At 45.7% G+C, this 14769-nt stretch overlaps 1 protein-coding gene and 1 non-coding gene across 3 annotated transcripts in view; both read right to left on the bottom strand.

Annotated features, from left to right (window-relative positions):
- The window catches only part of GNG12 (G protein subunit gamma 12), a 137864-nt gene that overhangs the window by 7568 nt on the left and 115527 nt on the right, over positions 1-14769 (bottom strand). The window lies entirely within an intron of this gene.
- Positions 11238-11344, bottom strand: LOC120857185. The gene has a single exon (XR_005719642.1). It is a non-coding gene; the product is annotated as a U6 spliceosomal RNA (small nuclear RNA).

Raw genomic sequence — 14769 nt, 5'->3', positions numbered from 1 at the left:
TACTAGCTGGGTGAAACTAGGCGGGTTACCCAACTTCTCTGAGCTTGTGTTTTCTCATTTGTAATATAGGGATACTGTGATTTTTGAAGATTCAATTCACTGGTGCACATGTAATGTTTAGCAAAGGACCAAAGCACTACACACACAGTAGCTGCTACTGTATTTATCCTCAGGGGTCCCACCCAGCACAAGTAATGGGAATCCCCTGTACCTATCTGCGCCTCCCTGATCAACAGGCCTCTAGGATATTGAATGACCAGTGTGGGTGGGCATTGGCCCTAAGCAGTTCTGTGGCACTCGGGTGTCATGGCAGAATGGAATGGCTGGAGACAGCCATCTGAGGATTCCCCTAGCGTAAGGGAGCCCAAGCCACGCAGGAAACTGGGAGCTGCCGTCACATGGCTGGACATGGTGGCCTTGCCTTGGGCAACTGGGTTACAACACACTTCCAGATGAGCTGCCTCTTCCCCTGATTCCTCAGTCATCCTGCCACACCCAAAGGAGAGGCCAAGGGTCTCCTCCTGGTGACCCTGCTCATACCCAGCGGCCTGACCCAGCCCCTTCCGTGCTCCCAGCAAGCACTTGTTAATAGAACCTTTGAAACGGGTCTAAGGCAGCAGGCAGCCCCTCTGTGAACAGTCTAAGTGCCCAGATTCAAAACCACACTGGTTTTGTTCCCCGGAGCACGTTAAGCTGGGCTCCCCTCCCAGCTGGCTCTGGTTCAGAGGACTGGTCCTCAGCCTCCAGAATGCAAATACGACACCCTTTCTGAGCAGTCTGTGGTTTCCAGGCTGCACCCTCAGGACTTTCTTAATGTTTCCTTCACAGGAAAATAACACCAAGCATTCTCTTCTTCGTCTCAACCTCCAGGGCATAGAGTTTCCAAGGCCTGAGCAAGTTTTCCTGTAACTGTGGAACATTTCACACACGTATCAGGACTGGGTCAGCCGTGGCTCCCACCCACATGGCCATAAGCAAATCATCCAGTCAGGCTTTATTTATAAAATGCTTGGGTAGGTCCTCCTAAAATTGGTGAGAAACTTTGCATCTGGTACGCAGAGTACTTAACTTCCTGACTGTATTACAGTCAGGATGAAAAAGAGCCAGCGGTTCACAGTTCGTGCTTGCCAGCTTAGGGCCCTGACAGCCCTCCCCACTTCTGACCTCTGTGTTCTCACTGGCTCCTTCACAGACAGCCTTCTTCCCATCCCTCAGATGGCTGCCTGTTCCCTTCTATTCCAGACCCCTCTAGAAAAACTTGTTCACTGGGCCACTGGAAAAGTACATCATCTCTTATGATAACATGCTTCCAATGGAGAAGTCAAATCAAAATTATATTGTTTTAACCCGAGGAGCCTCTTCAAGGAACTCGGGTGGCTGAGCTGCCTCATGTGTCTGAGAGCAAGGTCACGCACGGGCTGCTTGACGTCGGGCTGGTGGGCGGTGTTTACAGGAGCGGGAAGTCTCCCGAGGACTTCCTCCCCTTTTGCAGCTGCTCTGCATTGTCTCAACAGCTGGGCTGGGGCAGCACCAGACGGACAGACTGGGACACAAACATCTCTGAGTGTCTCTGCACCCTCAGAGGGTTTCTTTGGTCTTCCCTCAACGGCATGGATGTCTGGCTGGTTGTTTGTGCTACTACTTGGATTAAAAAAAACTTGCTTTATTCTTATTCCAAGAATAGCTTCCAAGACAAACAACACCTGATATTCGTAAGGAACCTCAGAGCGTACATGTACTTTCATCTACATTCATCCGTGAAGCCTCACTCTCAGCCTGAAAGGTGTGTTACTTTTTCATCCTTGTTTTATAGATGAGGCAACTAAAATTAGAAAAACGTGCTCCCAGTTCATCCAGCTCAGGGCCTTGAACCAGCTCGTAAGCTTCTGTATCCTGGAAGTCACACTTCCTACTACTGTATCATGAAAGGATGCAATTCCAATTAATTAGATTCACAAACACTCAGGGCATCACTGAACAGTCCACGATGTGGTTCCAATCAAGGGTGACCTTGACACCCCATGACCGGGAGTTGTGGCCTTGCTGATGGCTTCACATTTGTGCAACACTCTTTCTGGTGCAGAAGGCATCTGTTTGTCTGTCTTGTGCTCTGGAAGACAGGTCTCCCCTGTCACATCCATGAGCAAAGCGAGCATGTTCTTGCTGCGGCTACTAGGCAAGGGCTGAGGTTAGTATCTGAACATCCTGAGTCCCCAGGGGTCCCTCTTACCCAGAAGGGCCCAGGCCTGTGCCTGCGCTGTGCAGAACCACAGGTCTGATAAAACCCTGGCTCTTGCTTCTGCAGCCTGGTTTTCAGTTTTACATGTGGCTGAGAGATTTGAATAAACACAGCATTAGTAGCAAAGTAGCATTTAGCCATTCAAATGCTCTGCATTGGTTCAAATGCTATTATTCATCTGAATTCTCAGCTTCCTAGAAATTCCTAGGAACAAGATGTCACATTAGGGAAATGTGGGCATTTTAATCTTTGTCTAGAGGGGCCTGAAGCAGGGAGAGAAGGGTGGGGATGGCAAATGTATCATAGAGCACACTCTGGCAGGAAGGCACCAGCAAGCCCCAGAATCTGAATCACAAGTCATCAAGGCCTGGCCAGTAATTGAATCATTGGAGTGAAGCCAACATTCTAAGCAAACACACCCCTTGTGGCTGTAATAAAAGAGCAGGCTGCAAAAAAAAAAAAAAAAACCAGGGAGAAAAAGCAGGCTTCCACTTACTCTCTTATCCCTCCTTCAGCTATTAATATCAATGTCTTACCCAGCTTTCTTCCTGCACCTCATCTGCTAAAGGGCGACAGCAATCTATCTCACAGGCTTGTTGGGATGACACACAGGAACACCTAGCACTAACACGCCTGGTACACATGGGTGTTTAAGTGTCAAGGGGACGGAGAGATGAGGAAGGCCTGCAAGAAACAGAGGAAGACACACTTTGGGATGGAGAAGAGACAACAAAGTGATAGTGATAGTCCTTTCTTTTTAAAAATTTTGTTTGTTTGCAGTGCACGGCATGTGGGATCTTGGTTCCTTGACCAGGGATTAAACTCGAGCCCTCTGCATTGGAAGCGCAGCAGAGTCTTAACCACTGGACCGCTGGGGAAATCCTGATATTCCTTTCCAAGAGAAGTATAAATGTAGGCTCAGAATTAGCAGAGTGAAAAAGAAAGAACAGTTCTCTCTCAAGCTTGATAACAAGACAAAAACCATGCATCCATGGGAAACAAAGGTAAAAACTCAGCAAAAGAAGAGTTTCAAAGTAATCAGGCAGTAACATCTACTGACAGAGCCTTTGAAGGAATGCAGAGAGCGGATAGTCAAGCCCCTAAGAACTGGTTTTCTATTCTCATAGACACTTATTATTTTCTCTCAGAGCCTACAGGCTGAATCCAGACTGCAGATGTGTTTGGTTGGGCCCCACACAGGGTTAATGTGTGCGTGCGTGCGTGTGTGTGTGTGTGTGTGTGTGTGTAACAGAAACATACAGAGAGAAACAATGTGTGTATGTGTTTTAACTGTCAACATTTGAAAAAAAAGAGATTTCATTTTAAAAAGAAAAATCTCTAGAAAAGTCAGAAAATCTTTTAACAGTGGGCTAAATCTTAGTAGGTGCACACATGCTGGATCCTCTGCTTTAGCTGATAGCCCAGCCTTTACACTCTGCCTTGGATGCTCAGCTCTGAGTGTATGCTTGAGGATTAGGCGAGGGGACTTGGGTTCACTCCTGCCCCCGACCCTTCCTACCTTTAGTGCCCTATGTGACACTAGTACCCTTTCTAAACCTCAACTTTCTCATGGGAAAAATGGGGATAATAATACTTCTCTATCTCAAAGGCATCAGATAAGCATGTGAGTCTAGTAAATACAGAGAGCAGCTAGTACCTGCATCCTCTGATTGCAGCCCAAGGGAAGTGCTTTGAGCACCCACAGGCTCATGTTCCCTCTCTTCCGGCTGAGCCCTGCTACTGCAGTGTCATCAGCTGAACTGTGTCCCCAGAAGTTTCATAGGTTGGAGTCCTAACTCCCCCAGGATTCAGAATGTGACTGTATCTAGATATAGGGTCCTTAAAGAGGTAATCAAGTTAAATGAGCTCATTAGGTAGGGTCCTCCTAGGAAGTGGGGATTTGGCCACAGCAGGGGACAGAATGGCCATGTGAAGACACAGGGAGAAGGTGGGCACCTACAAGCCAAAGAGAAAGGTCTCAAGAGGCCAACCCTCCCCAACACTTTAACTGCAAACTTCTAGCCTACAGAATTGTAGGCAATTAAATTTCTGTTGTTTAAGCCCCTCAGCCTGTGGCACTTTGTGTTAGCAGCCCAAGCAAACAAATACACCCAGGTGCTCTTGCAGCTAGGGTCTGGATGATGCAGGCTTTGCTGATCTCATGCATTCGAGAGGGATCTGGAAGGTGGAAGTGAGAAAGCCACTTTCTTGCTGCTCGGCTTATTTCTGATGGCTAACCAGGTGGTAGGCAACCTGCTCTTGGCAGAGGTTCTTGGCACCCCAGTGTGCAGTCACTAGTAGCATGGTGCTAAGAAGCTGTGTGGCTGCAGCAGCCTGCTAATTATGCTGCAGGGCCCCTGGGCACCAGTTCTGTGGTGGTATCTAGAAGTTGTTCGGGGGGCTCCACTGAGAGCCTGTGTCTCCATTCCTTCCATTGACTACACAAGCACACAATCCCTTATATTAAAGCTCATTCTGCTAGCACCCCCAAGAGTGCTTTTGGTTTGCTGGACCTAAACCCCAACTGATTCACAACTGTTAATCTATTGTTTTGTAATCTGTAAATAGTTTACAAAGATTAGCTATGATTTCTACTTTCATACTATCGTTGCTGAACACACCAAATTCTACGACTTGAAAAGGAAGGCTAAGGCAGAATTCTTCTTCCCAAACAGAGCTCGCAGGCAAGAAGGCCATGGGTAGCTATACATGTGACCAGCTGCCTGCATGTCCTGCCCTGCTCCTGTTCAGTTTTGAGAACAAAGGGCGAAAAGAACAAGTTATTGGCCTATGGGGACGGAAAGTAAGACAAAGAGATGAGGAAGGCCTGCGTGGAACAGTGGAAGATACGTTTTGGGATGAGAAGAGATAAAGTGATGGTGATATTCCTTTCTATTTTTTTGACTGCACTGTGGGGCATGTGGGGTCTTAGTTCTCTGACCAGGGATTGAACCTGTGACCTCTGCATTGAAAGTGTGGCAGAGTTTTCACCCGTGGACTGCCGGGGAAGTCCCGATATTCCTTTCTAAGAGAAGTATATGCAGGTTCAGAATAAGCAGAGTGAAAAAGAAAGAGAATAGTCTCTCTCAAGACCTCAACAGAGCTCTTCCTTTAAAAGCAGATGTTTTTATACTTGTTAACCCTTTGAAGTCCTTGTCTGGTATACTTGATTAGTTGATTTTACCTGCCACTCAGGGGACCTGAGCTTGAATAATGATGGTGTTACTGTTACTGTCATCATGATAAAATTCAAAAAACTAATACTGCTTGTTGAGTACTGAAATATGTGCTAGGTAAGTAAAATCTAAGAATCATTTCATTTAATCTTCTCAGAGATAAATTCTCTTATCATTTCTGTTTTATAGATGAACACAGATGGTGAAAAAAGTCCTGCCAAAGATCACACTGAATTACGTAGCAGAGCTGGGACTGAGGGCCACCTGACTTGCAATGTCATCCTCTCCATTGCCACTCTATACTGCATGCCTCTGAACATCAAAAGACACAGGAAGAAATTGAGAGAAAGCAAGGCCAAGCGTCAGCCAGAAGCACTGGACAAGGAAGACAAGGCCTCCCTTTCAGGGCCTGATGCCCCTTCAGTTAGATGGTCTCCACAGCAATGACGGTAGAAGTGGGGAGTTCAATGGCCTTGAGAAAAGATCAAAGTGAAGAAGAACTGGTCGCTCTTATTTTAAGAGGACTGCCCCAGATTTCAGGTAGGACTATTGCTAAAGACACAGGATGGTTCCCATCCTCCTCCTGTGTCCCAGTGAAGCTGGCAGAGAGCCATGCACCAATGAGCCAGGCCTGGGTAATAAATCAGAGGGGAGAGCTGCAGAGCCTGAGCAGCTGGTTCCTAACTTCACTGTGTATCCAGAACACCTGGGGCACTTGCTAAAAAAAAAATCCGATCCAGTATATCAGAGGCAGGACCCAAGCATCTGTGCTTATAGGCCTCCTAGAGAACTCTGATATAGGTCCTCCTGAGAAACACCAGTGACGATTATCAGAGTCCTACCTCTGGGTTCTACTCACATTTATTTCTGCCTGGGTCTTAGAACAAGTCAGCTTAAAAGAATGCCACTTCCTACCTATGCTTAACTTTTCAAAGGTCTGAACAAGTCCTGGAAAATTCTAACTCCTTCTCATGACCTTAACCTACAGGATTAACCCTCCCTCAGTTTGAAATAGTTCTTAGTACTTAACATCCTTCTTTGTAACTCAAGTCTAAATTTGTTTTCCTAACAACTACTTCCTTCTGGAAAGTGTCTTGTCCCTGGCATCCGTGATGCTAGGCTGTCCTGTTCTTGCCTGCCCAGTGCTGTTCCTTTCTGCAGCTCTTGTTCCTTCTTCTGACTTTGGTTTTCTCAGGGACTCAGTCCTGGAGGGCTGCAGAAAGAGCCTTTATATTCAGATAAATTCGAATCCTGTCTCCTCATGGACTACTACCCAGAACTGCTTTACTTCTCTGGCCTTCAGTTCCCTCATCTGTAAAATGGGAAGGGATAATAATAGTCCATACCTAATAGGGTTGAACCAGGAGGAAATGGGAGAACATATGTAAATTACTCAGCACCTGCCTGACCCACACTAGTCCTCAGTGACGTAGATGTTGACCCTAAAGGACTTTAGCTAAGACCAACACGCTTCCCATGCATACAACCCTGACCTTTTACCTTAATTCCAATGTCTAAATAAAAGCCTATTTTGATTTACACTCGAATGATGCACAGTTGCTTCAAACACAACACATCTAAAATCCAATACAACATTGCCACCTGCCCCAACCTTTCTCAGCACCACTATTGTTCTGGCCACAGGACATCTTTCCAATTCCTAAAACCGACCTTTGTCTGACAGAAATGTGAGCCACATGCGAGGTTAAATTTTCTAGTAGCCACATGAAAAAAAAGAGAAGAAAGTGAAATTAATTTATTCCAATATGACCAAAATTAAAACAAATTAATGTTAAAAAAAACTGAGCTATTTTACTCTTTTTGGTACTAAATCTTTGAAACTCAGTGTGTGTTTTGCACTTACAGCACATCTTCATTTGAGCCGGACTTTAAGTGCTCACCAGTCACAACGGCTGCCTAACTGGACAGTGCAAAGTTAGACCCTTTACGAGGGCTTCCCTGCTGGCTCAGACAGTAAAGAATCTGCCTGCAATGCAGGAGACCTGGGTTTGATCAGTGCAAACTTAGATCCTGGCACTTTCTAAATTCTCTTGATTCATACTTTGACAAATCTTGCATTTAAACTTTTCCCCATTTTCCAGTTTCTATTTTACCTCAGTTTTGGCCCCCAGCACCTCAAGTTAGGATTATTGCATCAGTCTTGTAACCATTCATGTTCCTTATTTGCCTCCAATCTAATCTATCCTCACCAGGATATGCTCAGATAAAGTACCATTTTTAGCTTATGTCTCTCTGGCTCAGGAAAGTTCCAGGGACTCCCCAGTACCTCTAGGAAGATTTCAAAGGGCTTAGCTTTGCAGTCAAGATCCTCCCCAGTTACTTCCATCCCATAATAAAAATTCTAATCCTAAAGCAGCTTATTACTGCCTAGAGCTTATTGTATGGCAGACAGCAGCCTGTAAGCCAACGACTGGCAGTACATTATCCTAGTGAATCCTCACAAATGCCTTGTGAGAAATACTATGCATTTTCATCCCCATTTTATAAATGAAGAAGCTGAGGCACAGAGAGGTTAAGTATGTACCTAGTGCCACACAGCTAGCAAGCTGCCTGGCTGGGATCTGAGCTCAGGCAATGTGATTCCAGAGGCCCGGCTAGAACCTCTCCTGCTCTCTACTGCTGTAGCCTCAGGGGTCTGTCACCCCATCCCTGGCTTTGTGGGCTGTGTTTTCAAGTCCTATCTGGAAATCTCCACCCACGTTTTCTGCCTGCTTCTCTTGGCCAATTTATTTTATCTTTTAAAAACATTTATTTATTTTATTTGGCTGTGTCGAGTCTTAGTTGTGACGTGCAGAATCTCTGTTGGGTCATGCAGGGTCTTTCATTGCAGTGAATGGGCTTCTCTAAGCTGCTGCACATGGGCTGAGTTGTTCCATAGAGTGTGGGATCTTAGTTCCCCGACCAGGGATTGAACAAGCGTTCCCCTGCATTGCAAGGTGTACTCTTAACCACTGGACCACCAGGGAAGTCTGTTGGCCAATTTAAGTCCTCTCTTCTTTTAGACTACTTCACATTTCTCTCTCTTCCAGGAAGGGCTCCCTAACTACTTTTGCTTACAGTGACTAATTCCCCTTATAGATTCCTGCTATTAATATATGTTTGAAGCTCAGGGGCTCAAAGATCCCTAAGGGATGGCCCATGAATGAGATGGGGAGACAGGAAGAGTTGTGAATGAAGTCCCTAAAGCTATACACAAAATTTGGTATGTGTGCCTATTTTTTTTTCTGAAGTGAGGATTTATAGCTATCATCAAACTGTCAAAAAGTGCCTGCAACCCCATTGATTTCAATGCTTAACTGCATGTTATTTAATGCTTATTGGTAAGTAACTGACCTTGTGTGCATGGAGATTATTTTCCCACTAAACTGTGGGAAGTTTAGCTCAATAATAATAGTCTAGCAAGTACATTTATTCATCACTTACTATGTGCCAGCTACTATATCAAGTATTCTCTACAGATAATACTTCACTTAATACTGTCTGCAACTATAAGGTTGAATGTGTTATACTTATTGAGACTGAAGCTTAGGAAGGTTAAGTACTTTCTAATCTTCGAAACTCAGACAGCTAGAAAGTGGTAGAAACAGATTTGAACCCAGAACTTTTCTGCTTCAAAGCCACACCCTTAACCAGGCAGGTGAGTTCTCTGTGCCTCTCTCTGTTCCTCTCTCTCACACTGACTAATGCAGAGAATTGGGCCTCCATAAATACCTGGGTTAGACTAAGACACACGATGTAGCAACCAACACATCAGCCAGTGTGAACCTATCACCCCGGGGTGTCAGTGTACCCCGTGTTTGTTTTCCTAGAGACGGGATACACCCTGCTGCTCCTTCCCACGTGTACCCTGCAAAATATTGCCTGTTCCAAGCCAAAGGTTACCCACCTGCATGGTTCCCTTCACAGCTCCGAGGAGCTGGGGTGGAGTCCTGCATTTGATTAGGGCCAGTTTCTGGGGCTGTGAACATTAGCCTCCTGCATGGGTTGGCCACTTGAGTGGTGCCCAGATTCTGAGGGCAATGCCACTTTGTACCCTCAGACCATGCCCCACACAGATTTGCAGTCAGTGAAGGTACACTGAGGGAACGGCTCTCTGATGTGCAAAGTAGGGGTGCAGGGCTCCCCATCACCTACCCCCATATGCCAGGCCAGGGTCCAGCCACGCAGAGGCACGTGTTTACCATCAAGACTGAGGCTGATCTTTACAAACAAGTTTTACTCTCTACCTAGCATAGCAAGACAAGATATGAGAAATGATGTGCTTATATCTGCGTGGCTGGCTGAAGTCAGCTGGATGTCCCATTTGTTAATTCTTGAATGAATACATAAATGAACAGATGACTTCCATAACTAGTTAGTACTAAAGACAAAGGCTAACACTAACAGTGTGCCTTTTCTGTGCCAGGTACTGTGTTCAGGGCTTTCTGTCAAGTTATTCTATTTACTCTTTACAACGTCCCTGAAAAGGAAACTACTATTATGTCACTGGTGGTAGTGCAGTGTTAGTTGCTCAGTTGTATCTAACTCTTTGTGACTCCATGAACTGGGGCCTGCCAGACCCCTCTGTCCATGGAATTCTCCAGGCAAGAATACTAGAGTGGGTTGCCATTCCCACTCTAGTGGGAAGATCTCCAGGGAATCTTCCTGACCCAGGGATCAAACCTGGGTCTCCCACACTGCGGGCAGATTCTTAACTATCTCAGCCACCAGGAAAGCCCTATGTCCCTAACTAATTTTAAGTTTTAAAAGAACATATGTGTATAGTCCAGATTTTAAACAATCCAAAAGAGTATGCAACAAAAACTTGCTGTCCTCCTACTCTAGATTTCACAAGGCAATCACTGTTACTAGTTTCTTGGGTTTTCTTCTGAAGACATCACATGCACATACAAATGTGATTACTCATACATCTGTTTCAAAATATACAAATGGGATTATGTCATATGCGTTGCTTTGTACCCTGTTTTTATTTTAATATATTTGGGGGTCATGGTGAAGGTGGTGTTATTAATCCATTTTTCAGATGAGGAAACTGAGGCTCTACAGGGCTGAAATCAACCCTGGGGCTTATAGCCATCACGGCACACACTGCACCTGCCTGCAGGTCCTTTACGAGGAGCTCGCTGGGGCTGGAGAAAGGAAATGGGAATGATCAGAGAAGCTGATCAGAAGGCTGAATTCCTGCCTTCCAAGAGCTCACTGCTTTGGGGAGCAAAGGATGCTATCTGAAGTGAGAAAGCCCCCTGAGCAGTGCTTCTCCACCTCTGAGTCAGCATGTCTGGGCTGGGGGGTTAAGAATTTGCATATGTGAGAAGTTCCCTGAAGGGCTGATGTTGCTGGTGTGGTGTGGAGACCACTCGTGGAGAAGCACTAATCTAGGGGCTCCTCGCTGGAGTCACCCCACCTCTCAGGCTCCTTCCCTTCACAGATGCTGAGCACCTGGGGGTGCAATGAAATGGGCTCTTTGCTATGTTCTTCTGTTGTTTTGGAAATCATTCATTTGCTCCCAAAGACACAGGCACTTCACCTTGAGGAAGTTATTCCTGGCAAGGGACACAGGACCAGTCTAAGGAAGGAGGCAGAACATTCCAGATGGCCATTCATCTCTTACCTGTGGTTATGTGGTTGATGGCCTTTTCCTCTTTTTTGTTTTTCTAATTATGAAAGCATGATAACACATTTACAGGAGACTTGGAAAATACAGAACCAAGTTATATATAGTTCTGCTCTATATTACAATTATTTTTAAGTAGATGAGATTTTCAGTTGGAGTTTCAATATCAAACTCTCAAAAATTGATTAAAAATATGGACCGCTTCACGAATTTGCATGTCATTCTTGCATGGGGGCCATGCTAATCATCTCTGTATCATTCTAATTTTAGTATATATGCTGCTGAAGCAAGCACAGTTGATGGCCCTTTTATCCCCAAACCCAGACAACTGGTGCCTTCTTCTTCATCTATGTGACCTATTGGGAGTCCTCCCACCAGCCTTCCTGGGGGATCTGCCTTGCACACCCTCTAGCTCCCCAGGCTGAGCAGGGCTGGACATTGTCTACAATAAGATCTATTACCCAGTATGTTGTCCACAACATAGCCATTCTACCCTCGTTCTTAATGGGCTGACAAAGCAGCAGAACAGAGATATTTAGGATTCTGGTCATAAAGGCCTAGCATCTGACTGACTTTAAACAGAGGGCATGTTTTCTAATACTGCTAAGCAGAGAAGAGTTCACCTACTTGCCCCGAGTGAATTAAAACAACCAAGCAACCAAACACCTAACGGGAGAGTTGAAAGTGAGGCAGCAGGCAAATACTGTTCCATCCACTTTAGATTAAGCAATTTAGTCATTCTGCTTCGAACGGCACAGCAGCTTGAATGCACAGAGCACAGGAGTGGGTTTGAGAGAGAGAAAGAGGCTGTGAAGGGCTGAGACAAGTGTGTGCAGCTCACTGACATTTACAGCCACCAGCTGGGGCTGGGCATGGCTGACAAACAATGAATGTGGGTGTTACACTGGTGATTTAAGGGCTTGTGATTCCAACGAGATGGGCTAAGTACTGAATATGAATAAGGAATAACAGTGGGCCAAAAGGCATGCCAAGTGCAAGCATTAGGAGCTTAGAGAAGACAGTCAGTGAGGGATTCAGCAAGCAGACATGCTCGCAGGAGACAAGTCTTAACAGGACCAATCCCCGGAGGGTATGAACTGGACGGGTGGTGGCGAAGGAGTGGGGAGACTCTCAGAATGGTTACTGAGGGGAGCGGTGGAGTGGACGAAGGCTGACTCTGTTACATGAAAATGGGAGCCACCAAAGGTTACTAAGTAGAATGACAGGCCTGGGGAGTGTTATCAGGAAAACAAACGACCTTATGCAGGATGGAACCGAAGTGGGGAACTGAGAGGGACCGGTAGAACATTTCCGTGGAAGGTCTGGGGGGCAGGCAATTTGGTATAGATCATATGTTTGATCAGATGAAACTGGGTTCAAATCTGCGCTCCGTGTGTATGCGGAATGAACCACTTAGCCTCACTGAACCTCGAGGTGCTCTATCTGTAAAATGGGGTAACAAGAGTGCCTACCTCACAAGACCATAATGATTAAATTACAGAAAAGAACCTGGCACATGGAAGCCACCCAGAGTTATCTATCAGCATCATTATTGCTCTTAGGGGTCAGAACATAAGATTTCAAACAGATGGAGGCAATTAGAATGCAAAGGAAAAGCTGGATACAAGAGGTAAGAAATGTGAGAATGAATACGACTTCTTTCTTTGGGCTGAATGGGGATCAGCTGCCTGGAGGTGGCGGCTGAGTGCTGGACTCTGGAGGGAGGGCATGGAGAGAAGAGCAGGGCACACCCTTGGGCCTTCCCTGTGTGGGCAGGGACCAGAAAGGCAGCTTTAAAGGAGCAGAGACGGGGCAGAGTGACACCAATACAAAAGCCAGGGAAGAGACGCAGGAAGGACAAGTTAACGCTGTGTAAATATGTTTAGTCAGCCAGTCATAAATATGTTTCGTTAAAATACATTATATCCAGAAAACACACTGGAAGCAAACATTCCACAATGTAGCTATCACTAGGTGCTAAGGATTTTAGGGGATTTTTAGTATTTTGATGCAGTCCTGCAGTGTGCACATTTTTATTCATTTATTTTGCTCTTAATAGCTAATACTTGTACAGCTCCTACACTTGCCAAGTATTGTTCTATGAGCTTTACAGATATTAACTTACTTCATCCTCAAAACGAAGCAAAACAATGCTATGAGGTTCTTACTATTGTTTTTCCTAGTTTAAGCTTAAAGGAACTGAGGGAGGCAGATACTTAGAACACAGACAGCCAAGGTCAGAACGAAGGTAAGTGGAGGCGCCAGCACTGTGACCCAGCAGCCTGGCTCCAGAGGCTGTGCTCTTAACCACATGTGATGCTTTTATGATTAAAAAAAAAAAAAAAAACAAACCAGTAATAGTTATTCACACAACCAAGAGGAGGGGCAGTTATTAGTCACTTCACAGAGGTAAAGAAAGGAGAGAGCAAGCCTAGCTCATGGAACCTGGTGACTGGGGGCCCTGAATGAGTGGTTTGCACAGTGTGAAGGGAAGGGAGGTGGAAAGATAAGGGGAGACCCATTAATTCAGAAACATGGGTGGTGAGCATGGGGCTTCCCCAGTGGCTCAGCGGTAAAGAATCTGCCTGTGATGCAAAAGATGTAGGAGATACAGGTTCATTCCCCGGGTTGGGAAGATACCCTGGAGGAGGGCATGGCAACCCACTCCAGGGAGAATCCCGTGGACAGAGGAGCCTGGCAGGCTACAGTCCACAGGGTCACAAAGAGCTGGACACAACTGAAGCGGCTGAGCACACGCACATGGGTGCAGAGCATAGGGGAATATTTAGAAAAGTGTGGCTGAAAGTCGTCTAATTGGCAATGAAAAAGGGAATCCAGCTACTGACGCAGCAACAACATGGCTGGATTTCTCAGCCATCAACCTGACCGTAGGGGAGCCCATCACAGGAGAGCGCCTACTAGTTACATTTACATACAATTCAAGGAAAAATTAACCTCTGTTGACAAACCAGGAGGGTGGGGGGACTGGGTGAGGAGGCAGATAAAGCAAGACTGGCCACTGATGTGTTGCTCACTGTTGAAGCTAGGTGGCAGGCACATGGGATGCACCCTACTTTTGTGTATGTTTGAGAATTTCCAGGGTAAAAAGTTAAAAGTAAGATTCTATGATCCAAAACACTTCATAGCCTGTAACACAGTAATTACCAACACTATAAGATGAGCTCTGTCATTGAAGTGTGGGAGATAGGTTAATTAGTATCTACCGTTTCCTCTTCCAGATCACCATCTAGCAAGGATGTCCAATGTCCACAGTGCAGAGGAAGTAATTGCCTTTTAAGGAGGCACAGATGGGATTAAGACAGCCATGATTTGGGCCCTTTGCCCGCTGTATACAGCATTCAGGACCCAGGTCACAGATGCCAAAGGTTAACCTGCCAGGAAGCCCTGGGCCCCTCCGTGCATTCACTGATGAAAAACAAAAGGCCCAACTCTGATCCAGATACTCATAATGTGTACAAGCTACAGACTACATAATAGAATATTTAATTTTTCTTTCTTCCCTCATCTCACATTCTCCCCTGAAACTAAAGGCAGGGAACATGCCCAACCTCCAATCAAATGTGTCTGGACTTGATTACTGCTTTGGGGAAAAGCAGTGTCCATCACACTCCTGGAGTAACCAGCAAGATGAACTTTCCATGCTGGCGCTCACAGGTAAAGTACTTGTTTGTTTCGAACCTCAAGGGACCTGAAAGTGT

This window comes from Oryx dammah, unplaced genomic scaffold, assembly GCF_014754425.2.
Source record: "Oryx dammah isolate SB20612 unplaced genomic scaffold, SCBI_Odam_1.1 HiC_scaffold_28, whole genome shotgun sequence".
Taxonomy (NCBI): Eukaryota; Metazoa; Chordata; class Mammalia; order Artiodactyla; family Bovidae; genus Oryx; species Oryx dammah.
This window is presented reverse-complemented; position numbering and strand designations above follow the sequence as displayed.